General features: G+C 45.7%; 1 pseudogene; it reads left to right on the plus strand.

The window, feature by feature from the left end:
* The first annotated feature begins 3,260 nt into the window (after positions 1–3,260).
* LOC129705115 (U2 spliceosomal RNA) lies at positions 3,261–3,369 on the plus strand (annotated as a pseudogene).
* Positions 3,370–15,273: the final 11,904 nt, after the last annotated feature.

Consider the following 15,273-nt stretch of genomic DNA (forward strand, 5'->3'; position numbering starts at 1 on the left):
TTTCCTCCACAAATGCTATTCCATCCACTGCGTTCCTCCAGCAGTTTTGGTTTGCTCGAAATTCCAGTGTTTGCATTTTCTTGGGTGTCCATTAGAATAGGGCATCTGGTTTTATTCATGTAAACCTGTAGATCGAATGTGAAGGATTTTTGTCCTCCACATCAGACATGAAAGTCCCGTCACGTAGAAGCGAATCTCATCGTTTAGAAAGATTGCGATGCGCAGCCATTACTCCAAATAATTAGTGCAGCTGGCGACATTTTTGTCACTTGTGTCAACATCTACCCCTGTTAAAAACATTAGAAGGTGCAAATTGGTATTAATGGCTTTTGGACTAAAATCCACAGGCAGTAAATTGCTGCAGAAATTAGCAACATTCTTAATATAATGCACAATGGTTGGCTTTGACATGCAGAGTACACATCAGCTGCTATTGTGCTGCAAAGCCAGCATGATAATCAGGCAATAATCAGGAGCCACTCTGTTGCATTCTACACAAGGATTATAGTGAGTTCTGCACATGTTTTAGGATTACACTGTAAACATCAGGTCAAAGTGCATCTGTACACAAGGCCAGATGTTTTAAACCACAGCTGCTTGTTGTACGATTTACCCTGTGTCTCTTCAAAGGCTGCCTTTAAGAGATAAGGCTCTTTAAAAGCTTATTTTTCAGGGTCTCAGCTCATTTGTCATTGGTTTAGATAGGACGGGAAGGTTATCGTTGCCGCATGTAGGTCACGGAGTTGTCCATGAGTTCTGTTAAACCGCTGACAACAATGTTTTTCAATGTTTCTCAAAAATTCCTCACATCTTAAAAACTGATACAGTCTTTTTACCCAGAACACTTTTAATTGCAATCTACCTACAAACTCAGCATTATCGACTGTTGTTAAACTAAACGTTGGAGCTCATAGCTATAATTAACTGGAACACTTTGCAACTGTGACAAATTACCAAGCCGTGCTTTAACGATCCAGAACACCTATTAGTGGCTATTAAATGTTTTACTCCGACTGGAGTAAGCAATGGCCAAGACTGCAAAGTCCCAAGATAGACACAAAATGCTGGAGTAACTCAGCAGCGACAGGCAGCAGCATCTCTGGAGAGAAGCAATGGGTGACGTTTTGGGTTAAGACTCACCCATTTCTTCTCTCCAAAGATGCTGCCTGTAATCGCTGAGTTACTCCAGCATTTGTGCCAATCGTCGGTTTAAACCAGCATCTGCAGTTCCTTCCCACACAGTCCCAAAGTCCCAACTTCTGCGAAATAAGTTGCATCAGCGTGTGAGCTAACAGTCAATCCCCAGAGGCTATCTGGTCACTGGATACCTTTTGTAGCAAAGTTTATTACTTCTCAGTTTAACTTGCTAGGCCTCCATCAGAAAGTCAAAGTGTTATATCGGAAAAGATTTTTTAATTGATAAATCGTAAATATTTTATAAATTTTCACATCTAAATTTATTCGCTTGAAGATGCCCATCAGAAGCCCACAAAATAGCTACATCTCACACAATAAACTCTCAGGGCGGCATGGTGGCGCAGCGGTAGAGTTGCTGCCTTTCAGCGCCAGAGACCTGGGTTCGATCCTGACTACGGGTGCTGTCTGTATGGAGTTTGTACGTTCTCTCCATGACCTGCGTGGGTTTACTCCGGGTGCTCCCGGAGTTGAAAGCAAAGTCAATGCTAGCATTTATTTCAAGAGGGCTTGTATCCAAAAATAGGGACGTAATGTTGAGGCTCGGTAAGGCTGCATTTGGAATATTGTGAGCAATCTTTGGCACCATATCTGAGGAAGGATGCGCTGGCTCTGGAGAGGGTTCAGAGGAAGTTTACAAGAATGATCCCAGGAATGAGTAGGTTAACCTACGATGAGCGTTTGTCGGCACTTGGCCTGTACTCGCTGGAGTTTGGAAAGATGAGGGGGGACCTCATTGGAACATACAGAATAGTGAAGTGCTTGGATAGAGTGGATGTGGAGAGGATGTTTCCACTAGTGGGAGAGTCTAGGACTAGAGGTCACAGCCTCGGAATTAAAGGACGTTCTTTTAGGATTATGAGGAGAAATTTATTTTGTCAAAGGGTGGTGAATCTGTGTAATTCTTTGCCACAGAAGCTGTGGAGGCCAAGTCAGTGGATATATTTAAGGCAGAGATAGATAGATTTTACTTCGGAGTCACGTGAGTGACTTCGTGAAGAACCCCGCTTCCACGCATGCGTGCCATATCGCTACACGCATTGCAACGAGTCACACAGCGGGGAACGGCGTTCCCCAAGCGGGAGATTTGAAAGTCGGGAACAGCAGGTAAGCGACTCTGCGTTCCTTTTTTCTACTTACTTTTAGGTGGCTGCGGAAAGCCGGCGGGGAGACCCGTGGAGGGCGAGCAGCCGGCAGCAGCAACAGCATGAGTTTCCCTGGGGGGGGAACAACCTGAGCCCGACTTTGCTCCCGCACCAGCAAAATTCACCTCTCGGCCGGGCGGGAAGCAAAGTAAAAAAGGTCCCTATGCCAGTCTCAAACGAGACTGGCTTGGGAGCAGTCGGTAGCAGCCAGCACAGAGGCTGTGGGACAGACAGCTCGGACCAGCGGTACCGGGGCTCGAAACGCTCAGCGAGTGCAGCGGCACTTATGGAGTCGGAACGGGACGTTCGGGCTGAAAACCTTCTTCACAAGGTAAGGGCCAGGGGATCCATAGGAACAGCCGGGGTTACCGGCTGCGGAACTGCCGCGAAGGACCAGGCCCGTGAACACCGGGGTCGGTCCAAGCGGCTCGAACCCGACACAGGGAACGACGGTCACCGGCGGGAGAAGGAAAGTCGGGAACAGCAGGTAAGAGACCCTGCGTTTTCCTTCAACTTACCTTTCTAGGTGCAGACATGGACCAGGTCCATGTAAGGTGCAGAAGGCCGGCGGGAGAACCGCGGAGGAGCGGCAGCAGCAGCAGCAGCAGCAGCGGCAGCGGCAGCAGCAGTGGCAGCCGGCAGCTGCAGGAGCACTAACAGCCGCAGGAGCACAGACAGCGGCAGGAGCACAGGCAGCAGCAGTGGCAGCTGGCACTTCGTGAGGAGCTGGCAACGGCAGGAGCAGCATGGGCACATCGGTTCCCGGAGAGGGAAAAACACCTGTGCCCAACTTCGCTCCAGCATGGTGAGAAAGTTCATTTCTCGGCAGCAAAGGACTTTGCAGTTGACTGGCTGCAATCTACTACAAGGGACCAGTATGTGAGTACCAGGGTCGGTCCCAGCGGGGTTTTAGTTACAATAATCGCTTCTCGGTTTTTTTGGCTAAGATCAAGTGTAGTATCTGTTCTTATCAGTTTAATATCTGATACACCCCTTATCTAGGGACTATATATATTATATAAAAACTATAGTAGCTGTTATCATCAGTTTTAATGTCTTATATGTCCCTTATCTAAGGACCATATAAGTAGGAGTGCCCAGAATTGAGGGCATTAGAGTGGGGTTGACCGGCTGCAACGACCATAAGGGACCAGTACCGTCAGTACGGGGGTGGGTCCCAGGGGTCTTAGATAAAGGAGCAGCCAGGAGTGCTGAGAGCGTTGAAGCCAGGTTAAAGGAATAGATGGAAGCAGCTGTGCCAGTTATCCTCCACACCGGCCATATCCACTTCACGGAAGGAAGGACAAAACTGGAGAAGGAGGACCATGGAACAGCGGGCAGCCAGCAGCAGCCAGCGGCACTTGGATCAACCGTAGTGGGATCAGCTGTGCCCGATGTCGGCCCCGCACCGGCCAGATCCATGTGACCGAGCGGTAGGCTAGACACAAATCAAACAAGGTAGTGGACTCAGAAGGGTCCGACTTTGCATAAAACCGCCGGCAACCAGTGCCCGAGAGGGCTGGAGCGGGAAGAAGCGGTGTATGGAGCCTTGCTCCAACGTGATAAAACCACAGCAGTACCTCTTTGAGGGCTGCACAATGCTTCTACCCCATCAGAGGGGAGCACTGTGGGTCAGTTCTGGGTTGACTTGCAAGAGGGGTCCGCAGAACAAAAGACAAGTGGGAAGCAGTTAAGCCCCACATGGGTACCCCGTGTGGGACCCTAGAGATCTCTAACTCTATAAAAAAGAGTAGGCAGGACCCTGATGGGCCAGAGCCTGGTAATACAGCGTCCCATGATCCTAACACAGCAGGGACTCTGCTGGACATGGTGGCCGATTACTTTAGCCAAGTCAAACATGGGTAGACTTGGATCCAGGATGGCAATAGTATTACTATATGTCTGGCCACATACGCCAACAAGAAAAATTTACAAACACTGGCCAGACATCTGCCACCTGGCAACGGTGAGGCATTACAGGTGCCCAGTGTAATCCAATGCATTTGGCAGCATATGGACGAACATCAGGAACCAGGACCTCAAGATCCAGAGAACCTTCAAGGGATTGACGGAAGGCATCATAGCATACACCAGCACCCTGGACTAAACGTAGGTAACCAAAGACCATCAAGACGCACTAGATCTGTTTAATAATATGCAATATGACCTGAACTACACGTGGAAGGCGGCCATTCAGCCAGCACTAGGACCCCAAAAATGCTACCATTTGCAAATAAAGAACCGTGTGTGGACTAAGCTAAGACACTGGGGCTCATCAAGGCCAGCGCAAGGGCCTATTTTGGAGCATGATACCAGCCACAGGCAAGGCCATAAAAAATGTGGCTCATACCAGTAGCAGTGTCAGAAATCAATATAACCTGCAGGATCCGTTTTAGGGTATGGCCAGGGCGGCCACCCTGGAAGATGCGGAAGCCTCAACCTCCCACACAACCCCGAACAAGAAATATTAAACCAGAACCTTATTTTCAAAAAACCAAGGAAATAACAAAACCACCGGTAACCATGGAGGTAGGTGGGTGGGGTTTCTTCTGTTAAATAGGGACCTACGAGGGTAGGGGAGGTTGCAACACTACAGTAAGGTATGGTATATAATCACTACAGATTCATATAATCTCAGCAGTATTCAGGGTTATCTGATAGGGTTTTTCTCATCCCATTAACCACAGTACATCATACACCAGAAGGGCATTTTGTCCTTACATAAACCAAACAATCTAAAACCCACATGGTGCTACAAGAATTGTACACAAAAGATGGGATTGAACATATTTATTAAAAATAAGATAGAGTAGGGTTGCAGGATTATCATTGATTTTAACCCTAAACACATTTGTTCTAGATATTCATTTTAGGATGGATGCTCTTATTATTCATAAAGACTTGGTGTCAGTTGCGGGTTTCTATATGGCAGGCATTGACTCAATAGAGGAACTTTGGCAATATAGAGCTTACAAAAGGGGCAATCATTAGCCCCAATATTATGTACTAAAATTCGTAAACCAGCTTGGCATTGTTATGTAAATAAGCCATAGGGTGAGGTTTTCCCCCGTTCGGACCCATCATTGAGGTACTAGGGAAAATTCAACCACACTCGGCATCTGGAATTTTCAGAGTACCCGACTGACCTTCTCAATCATGGTATTTCAGTCTTACAGGGGATGGTGTTAGAACCATGTTCCCTATGAACATTGCCAAAAAATTATTGATTTATCCAGTGACTGGAGGCAGTCATCCATGCCATAACACTTTGGATTTATTGATTTGTAGAGTCTAACAGACCCACTACACTGTCAGACAGGACGATGAATCTCATCTCATCTGCACTAAGACTGTCAACACGGAAGCAGTACCTTGGACACATCAAGAAATGGGGCATATACTGCTTGGACAACAATCTCGACCAAAAGGCCAAGAACATTCTGGCCGTATTGGAATTTTAACAAGCCTCCATTAGGATAATCGATGGAGCTACAGTGCCATCAATAGTGCCCCAAGTGCACTCTCCAATTACCTATCACAAGGATCGGAACGGCACGCGGTGGGAACGCACCCCTGGTAAGCTAACCAGGTACTCCGAAATCTGGGACATGGGTGTCGTTTTCTCAACATGCTGAGGAGCTTGTAGCTCATAACAGCGTTGTCACCTCAGTAACAGACCAGGAAGATGGTTATGCTCATGGTGTTATTTACCGCACAACAAGTCCAGCCATTAAGCAAACTGAGCCTGGACTCCCTGATCATCTCACCGAGAAACTGGTGTTGTCATACAGGATTTAATAAAAGAAAACAGATCGGGTTCCTCGGGTCTAGGGTTTGATTTTATGGTACACCCCTATGGCAAACGACTGTGTATAACAAGACACATCTAACAATACATAGCATATACTCAGAACATTCGAGGTCAGAGTATGGAGTTGTTTATCTCTTACAAGAAACTGCATGATAGGGTCACGACTCAAACTATTTCAAGGTGGCTCAAATAGGTCCTAAAAATGGCAGGAATAGACACTGATGTTTCAACTCTCATTCCACCAGGACTGCAGCAACATCCGCAGCAATATTATACAGGTACCCACAGACCAAATCCTCAGAATGGCAGGAGGGTCATTTTAAAAAAGGGTTTTTCCACAGGTTGTATAATAAACCAGTTAATTTGGAGCCATCATTGTATTAAGAAAACATTTTAGGTTCAACAAAATAATTTGGCCGATAGGTTACAGGGTTATGATTCTCAAATTAAAAAAAAAAAATGTTATATATATATATATTTTTTCGTTATACCACACAACTCTTTGTATAATTGTGTTTTAAAACTACTAATGATGCTCTCTCCCAATACCCAAGGCAGTTGTGAAGCATGGACTCGTTCCACGGCATGAGGTCACAGAGCTTTGAAATCTTCACGAAGTCACTCACGTGACTCCGAAGTAAAATAGTAAGATTAAACGAGAACTTACCAGTTTGAAGTTTGATCTGTATTTTATGAGGAGTTACGATGAGGGATTTCGTGCCCTCCGCTCCCACCCTCTTATGATCATATCAAAAACTGGTATCTCTTTGATAATCTTACTATGTTAGATCATTATAGGTTTCTGTGACCTCACACCGCTGCTTTGAAGAATGGCACGCATGCGTGGAAGCGGGGTTCTTCACGAAATCCCTCATCGTAACTCCTCATAAAATACAGATCAAACTTCAAACTGGTAAGTTCTCGTTTAATCTTACTATTCTTGATTAGTACAGGTGTCAGAGGTTAAGGGGAGAAGGCAGGAGAATGGGGTTAGGAGGAAGAGATAGATCGGCCATGATTGATTGGCAGAGTAGACTTGGTGGGTCTAATACTACTCCTATCACTTATGACCTTCTGACGACTCCCACACTCCAAAGACATACTGGTTTGTAGTTTGATTGGCTTGGCATAATAGTAAGATTGTCCCTAGTATGTGTGGGATAGTGTAAGTGTGCGGGGATCACTAGTTGGTGTGGACTCGGTGGGCCGAAGGGCCTGGTTCCGCGCTGTATCTGTAAATTAAACTAATCTCTAAATTAAACTAAACTACATGAGATGATGGTAAAGCAACCAGAGAATAATGAGATAGAAGCATAAAACCGCAGAAAGAGTGCAGAATACAGATCAAACGTGCTTTGACAGTCCTTCCAATACAGAATAGATGTGTGACATAGTGCCTACTATAAGAAAATCATTAAATTTGCCACACACTTGCTTGGCAACCCATCAGACCATCATCTCCTCCACCACCAGTGCAAAGTGCTTGTATCATGTATCATTTACAAAATGCACCACAGACACTCACCCAGGCTATTCCAACAGCCTCTCGTAAACTAGCAACCTCTGTCATCAACGACAGCTTTTGTGTGCAGATGACTGTGTGAGGAATAAGAAATTCTGACTTCCTTTACTACTGTACATCTCATGCAGATCACCTCAATATTTTATGCAAGCCGTTTTGTTTACAACTTATCCACCACCCTAAAAATTCATTCCTTCCACCATCGGGACACATAGTGGCTGCAATGTGTACCATCTCCATAATGCACTGCAGCTTCTCACCGGGCCCCTCCATAAACTACTACCTCTAACACCAAGAATTACAAAGGAAAAAGGTGTACGGAAATACCAATATCTAACGTACCTGTGGCAGGTAGATAGGGTGATCTAGAAGGCTTTTAGCACATTGGCCTTCATCAGCCAGAGGATTGAGTATAGAGGGTACATAAAAAAGCTGGAGAAACTCAGCGGGTGCAGCAGCATCTATGGAGCGAAGGAAATAGGCAGCTTTTCGGGCCGAAACCCTTCTTCAGACTGATGGGGAGTGGGGGGGTGGGGAGAAGTTAGCAGGAGGGCTGAGGAAGGGAAGGAGACAGCAAGGACTAACAAAATTGGGAGAATTCAATGTTCATGCCCCCAGGATGCAGACTCCCCAAGTGGAATATGAGGTGCTGTTCCTCCAATGTCCGGTGTTGCTCGCTCTGGCCATGGAGGAGACCCAGGACAGAGAGGTCGGATACGGAGTGGGAGGGGGAGTTGAAGTGCTGAGCCACCGGGAGGTCAGGTTGGTTATTGCGGACCGAGCGGAGGTGTTCGGAGGTCGGGATGTCAAATTACAGTTGTACAAGACCAATATACAGGTATACAGTTGTATAACAATTCGGTGAGGCCACATTGAGAGTATTGTGTTCAGTTTTGGTCACCATGTTATATGAAAGATGTTGTAAAACTGGAAAGGGTGCAGAGAAGAATTACAAGGATGTTGCCAGGACTCGAGGGCATAAGCTAGAGGGAGAGGCCGAGCAGGCTAGGATATTATCCGTTGGAGCACAGGTGGATGAGGGGTGATCTTAGGGAGGTGTACAAGATCATGAGAGGAATGGATCAGGTAAATGCACAGTGCCCAGAGTAGGGGAATCGAGAACTAGAGGGCATTAGTTAAGGTGAGAGGGGACAAAAATTAAAAGGAACCTGAGGGGTAACTTTTTTACACAAAGTGAGGTGGATATATGGGATGAGCTGCCAGAGGAGGTAGTTGTGGCAGGTACTATCATAGCATATGTGACATTTGGACAGGTACATGGATAGGATAGATATAACGGGTTAAGGGCCATGCGCAGGCAGGTGGGACTAGTGTAGATGGGGCATGTTGGCCAGCATGGGCAAGTTGGGTCGAAGGCCTGTCTCCACACTGTAAAACTCTATGACTCCAACTCTAAGGTTTCTCCAAGTTGCAACCATTATGTTTAGTTTAGTTTAGTTTAGTTTAGAGATACAGCGGAGAAACAGGCCCTTCGACCCACCGAGTCCGCGCTGGCCAGTGATCTCCACACACTAACACTATCCTACACACACTAGGGACGATTTACAATCTTTGTAATGTTACAAAGATTGTTTTATGTGTCATTCCGAACTGTCACTGTATGTCATGTTGTCACTTGTGGGCAGAGCACCAAGGCGAATTCCTTGTATGCGAATGCTTGGCCAATAATCTTATTCATTCATTCATTACTGAAACCAATTAACCTACCAACCTGCACATCTTTGGAGTGTGGGAGGACACCGGAGCTCCCGGAGAAAACCCACGCAGGTCACGGGGAGAACGTGCAAACTCCACACAGGCAGAACCCGTGGTCAGGATCAAAACCAGTTCTCTGGCTCTGTGAGGCAGCAACTCTACCGCTGCACCACCATGCCGCCCCATGTGGACAGTTATTTGTCCAGGGGGTCAGGAAGCATCTCTCTGAAGAGTTTGAAGCAGGGTCCCGACCCGAAACATTACCCATCCTTTATCTCCAGAGATGCGCCTGACCCGCTGAGTTACTTCAGCACTTTGTGTCTATCTTTGATATATACCAGCATCTGCAGTTCCTTTCTGCACAGTTATACTAACGGGATATTCACAGCAAGGGAGCAAGTCGTGTGGTAGAATGGGAGTCTAAAAAGATGGTTAACTGCGAGGTTACAGGGAATCCCACCAAAAATGAGTGAAGATGTTTGTATTGTAACACACACAGTGTAATAAAATACAGGCTGGGGACAATCACACACTGGGAGGAACCAAATGTAGTTACTGTTTAGTGGGGCATGGCTGCAGAGGCATCATGACTGGCAATTAAACTTTGCAGGCGTTAGATGAGTTGAGGAGATCATGGGAATTACATACTAGGATGGCATGAAGAGGTAGTAAAACTGGACATCGATAAGCAAGACGTAGATTATTCAGAAGGATTAAGCCAGAACATGAATAGGGCGGCAAGGTGGCGCAGCGGTAGAGTTGCTGCCTTACAGCACTTACAGCACCAGATAACCAGGTTCAATCCTGACTACGGGTGCTGTCTGTATGGAGTTTGTACGTTCTTCCTGTGATCGTGTGGGTTTACCCCGAGTGCTCCGTTTCCTCCCACACTCCAAAGACGTACAGGTTTGTAGGTTAATTGGCTTAGTATAAATGTAAATTGTCCCCAGTGTGTAGGATGGTGTTAATGTGCCGGGTGTGCAGGTCAGTGCAGACTTGGTGGGCTGAAGGGCCTGTTTCTGTGCTGTAACTCAAAAACTATAAAACTAAAACACGATAAATTAACTTCTTCTTCTTTGACTGTGACTTGTTACTTGCTAATGTTACTTGCTTTCCCAGTACCTCCATACATTGTGATGTGGCTGCAGAGGCCAATGTACAGCCTACAAGTCTACGAGGAGGGGCTTGGTATGGTGGATGGATGGGTGGTCTGGTAGGTGGTGCACTCCTTCCTCTGCTATGTCGGGCTTCTAGGAGCTCCTAACAAATGGCTGCAAGGTTCTCAAAGCCAACCCCATGTCCTTCCTTTCCTCTTTTTAACCAGGAATTACGACAAATGTGTGGAGGTGGAGTCAGCATGGAAACAGACCCTTCAGCCCAACTTGCCCACCCCGATGTTAAACAACTTCAAGGAAACTTTGAGAACGTCCTTGAATCTTTTCCACTGATAACCTCTTGCCACAACAGAGCTCAGAAGAGAGTATCAAGCAGTCCCAACTGAACCAGTTGACTTTCATTAGGACTCGGTCTAGGAGAGGACATTCACTTCTAAACAAACCAACACCAACAAATGATGAAACAGATTAATGGGCACAGTCTGCAGATGGTATCATAGTGGAAGAGAATGGAGGAACAAATATGCAGGGACCTCAAGGAAATCAGTAATAGATAAATAAATAAAGAGAATTTCAACTCCCCAAGTATTAAATGGGCCCTTGTGGCTAAAGGGGTCAGGGGGAATGGAGAGAAGGCAGGTACAGGATACTGAGTTGGATGATCAGCCATGATCATATTGAATGGCGGTGCAGGCTGGAAGGGCCGAATGGCCTACTCCTGCACCTATTTTCTATGTTTCTATGTTTCTATGTAAATTGTCCTCAGAGGTAGGTAAAAGTGTTATGGCAATAGAGTTCCTACCATACGACAAAGGAGAAGAGAAGGAATTTCCTTAGTCAGAGGGTGGTGAATCTGTAGAATTCATTGCCACAGACATCTGTGAAGGCCAAGTTATTGGGTATTTTTAAGGTGGAGATCGACAGGTTCTTGATTAGTACGGGTGTCAGGGGTTATGGGAAGAAGGCAGGAGATTGGGGTTGAGAGGGAAAAATAGATGAGCCATGATTGAATGGTGGAGTCTCGATGGGCAGTATGGCCTAATTATGCTTCTATGATATGGAGTTATGAACATAATATCTAGGTGATATGAGCTTTTTACAAGTTGATTTAACATTGTAATAATGAATGCAATGCCTCAGAGCTAAAGGAATCAAGGGATATGAGAAAAATGCAAGGACGTGGTACTGATTTTAGATGATCAGCAATGATCATATTGAATGGCGGTGCTGGCTCAAAAGGCCGAATGGCCTACTCCTGTACCTATTTTTCTATGTTTCTTTGACATAAATCTGATCAAACATGAGATTATTGAATTGTAGGAAACATAACTTTGAGAGTTTTCTAATAAAAGCTTGTCTTTTTGGGCATTGTATTCAGATCAAGAATGCCATACCTCCTATCTATTTGTGTCCAATATGAGGTGGCTGATGAGCCCAATGTAGAGAATAGAAATGGGAACAATGATGGGCTACAATATAGGCAATAAACAATGTAGAAAAATTGGAAACACTTAAAACAATATTCATCCAGCCCTTAAAAATGAGGAGGAAACTCATCAACATCTGTTGAGGGAATGCTGGAGTAACTCAGAGGGTCAGGCAGCATCTATGGAGGGAATGCTGGAGTAACTCAGAGGGTCAGGCAGCATCTATGGAGGGAATGCTGGAGTAACTCAGAGGGTTAGACAGCATCTATGGAGGGAATGCTGGAGTAACTCAGAGGGTCAGGCAGCATCTATGGAGAGAATGCTGGATTAACTCAGAGGGTCAGAAAGCATCTATGGAGGGAATGCTGGAGTAACTCAGAGGGTCAGACAGCATCTATGGAGGGAATGCTGGAGTAACTCAGAGGGTCAGGCAGCATCTATGGAGGGAATGGATAAATGATGTTAATGGGCAGGTTCTTTCTTCATACTGATTTGGGTAGAGGGAAAGATGCTGGGAAGATCAAAGCCTGGCGAGTGATAGGTGGACACACGAGAAGGGGATTGTAATTGGTAGATGAGTGCTACACCCCTCCTTCCCCGTCATAGGTCAGTGGCTCCCCCCGAACGGCCATTATCAAATGACTGAGCAGACCTAAAGGGCCGAAAGTCCTAATTCTGCTCCTCCTTTGTCTTATGTTCCTATGGTTAAACAACGTGGCACAGCAGTAGAGTTGCTGCCTCACAGTGCTAGAAACCCAGGTTTGATCCTAACCGTATGTACGGAGTTTGGATGTTCTCCCCGTGACCTGCGTGGGTTTTCTCCGGGTGCTCTGGTTTCCTCCCACATTCCAACGACGTACAGGTTTGGAGGTTAATTATCTTGGTAAAATTGTAAATTGTCCCTAATATGTGCAGGATAGTGTTAGCATGCAGGGGTCGCTGGGCGGTGCGGACTTGGTGGGCCAAAGGGCCTGGATCCATGTTGCATCTCTAAACAAAACTAAAAAAGTCGGTGAGGGTGGGACATTTTGTCAGGAGACTTTCAGCACACACTGGAATATTTTCTTTTGTCTTTGTGGTTATTACCTCTCATGACCGAACTTAGAATAGAATGGATGCTTCAGGAGTCTGGTGTAAGAGGGTGATACTAACTGAGTTGAACACTGGGAATGTTGGTCTTGGAGAGGACATTGACGTTGATTTGCTTATCTTTCCGGTGGATTTGGAGGATTTGACTAAGACAGCAAAGAGAGCTGCATGCAGTGACACTTCCCGGAAATGCAGATATTGGCCATTCAAAAGGGATTAGCCTTGTTTTTGTTGCTCTGCGATGAATAGAATCGTGGAGCTATTTGCCCAAAAGCCCAGAGGTAAGATTGCAAGCACGATGAGTGTAGAAGAGTAACCCTGTGAGAGCCAGCACTTTCAGAAGCAGAGGATAGGAAAGGAGCTCAGTTCAGTTCAGTTTAGTTTATTGTCACACGTATTGTGTTGGATTCTGTAACTTCTAGACCGAACAGATGGGGACAAAACACTTTCACTTACGGGAGAACCTAGAATGAGAGGCAGTAACCAGTCAGCAGAAAGACAAAAAATTGGTTACAATTGAGCCATTTACAGTGTGTAGACACAAGATAAGGGATAAGTGTAGGAAAGAACTGCGCATGCTGGTTTAAATCGAAGATAGACATAAAAATGCTGGTCTCACTCAACAGGGCAGGCAGCATCTCTGGAGGGAAGGAATGGGTCGAGACCCTTCTTCAGACTGATAAGGGAATAACGTTTAGTGCAAGGTAAAGCCAGCAAAGTCCGATCAAAGATAGTCCTAGGATGGAAATAAAGACAGATCTGAGAGGAGTTTAAGAAGATCATAGTTATGTAAGAAATGCTGCGGTAGGAATAGAGATTTAAGAGTGTGGAGCGATTGTGATACGTGACTGTAGATCTGCTTCTGTGGCCAGCACGCAAATAGTCGCCTGGTTTGGCCGCCATCATGGAAGAAAGATAAAAACACTGGCACTGCATGCATAATAAATCCAGAATGTGTTGAATGCTCTTGTTCAAACAATTGGACTGCCCTATTTTTCACTGTGATCTTGTCAAGCCAAGATATTCACAACTTCAATAGATATAATGCAGGAATTCCCAACTGATCCAGCTGATGATAGTATTACTCAGCATAAAATGTGTTTCACATTTCTCAGATAACATAAAGTGACATTGCGGTTCACGATACAGATGGAAGAAATATTCGCCAGAGCCTGTTTTATTTTCTCCTGCTTTTTATATTTTGTTGGTCGAAGGAATGCAATTGCACCCATCCAGGAGCCTTTTCCATTGGAATGTCATTCATCCTGAGCCAAGGATTAGAACTGCTTTCGCAGCATGGCCTCCAGCATTGATCTCAGCTCCACGTTGGACCCTGTCTCTGGCTGCTGATTTGAACATTTCAGCAGCCTGCTGCCATAAATGTTGTAGCCCACAGGCGTATGGTTAATAGAACCAACTTGATGCAAGTGAATTGGAGTTTATTCATTTTAGAAGTTCTGCGCAAAGGCACTTGTGTAGTTCAAGTGACAGAACTGAAAAACAGTCAATCATGTCGCTGATTTATGGAGAGATCATTATCCTCTCCAAGCTGGTTACCAGGCTCACGCAACTGGGTCTCTGCGCATCCCTCTGCAATTGGATCGTCAGCTTCCTCATCCACAGACCACAGTCTGTTCGAATTGGCAGAAATACTTCATCCTCAGTAACAATCAGTATGGGAGCACCTCAAGGCTGCGTGTTCAGCCCCCTGCTGTACTCACTCTATACTCATGACTGTGTAGCCGGACATAGTGAGAACTCCATCATCAAGTTTGCCGCCGACACCACTGTTGTGGGACGAATTAAAGATGGTGATGAGAGTATAAAAGTGAGATCGACCGATTGACCAAATGGTGCCAGCACAACAACTTGGCTCTCAACATCAGTAAAACCAAGGAACTTATAGTGGACTTTGGAGGGGGAAGGATGAGGACACACAATCCACACAATCCTGTTTATATCAACAGACAACGAAATGCATTATTGGACAATGGTGGAGAGGGTCAAAAACTTCAAATTCCTGGGCATGCATATTCCGAATATCTTTCCTGGACCCTGCACACTGATGCAATTATAAAGAAGGCACATCAACGCCTCTACTCCCGGAGAGTCGGTATGGCAACGAGGATTCTCTTGAACTTCTACAGGTGCACGGTAGAGAGCATACTGACTGGTTGAATCGTGCCCTGGTTTGGCAACTTGAACGTCCAGGAGCAGAAAAGACTGCAAAAAGTTGTGAACACTGTCCAGTCCA

The sequence above is a fragment of the Leucoraja erinacea genome, chromosome 1 (assembly GCF_028641065.1).
Source record: "Leucoraja erinacea ecotype New England chromosome 1, Leri_hhj_1, whole genome shotgun sequence".
Taxonomy (NCBI): Eukaryota; Metazoa; Chordata; class Chondrichthyes; order Rajiformes; family Rajidae; genus Leucoraja; species Leucoraja erinaceus.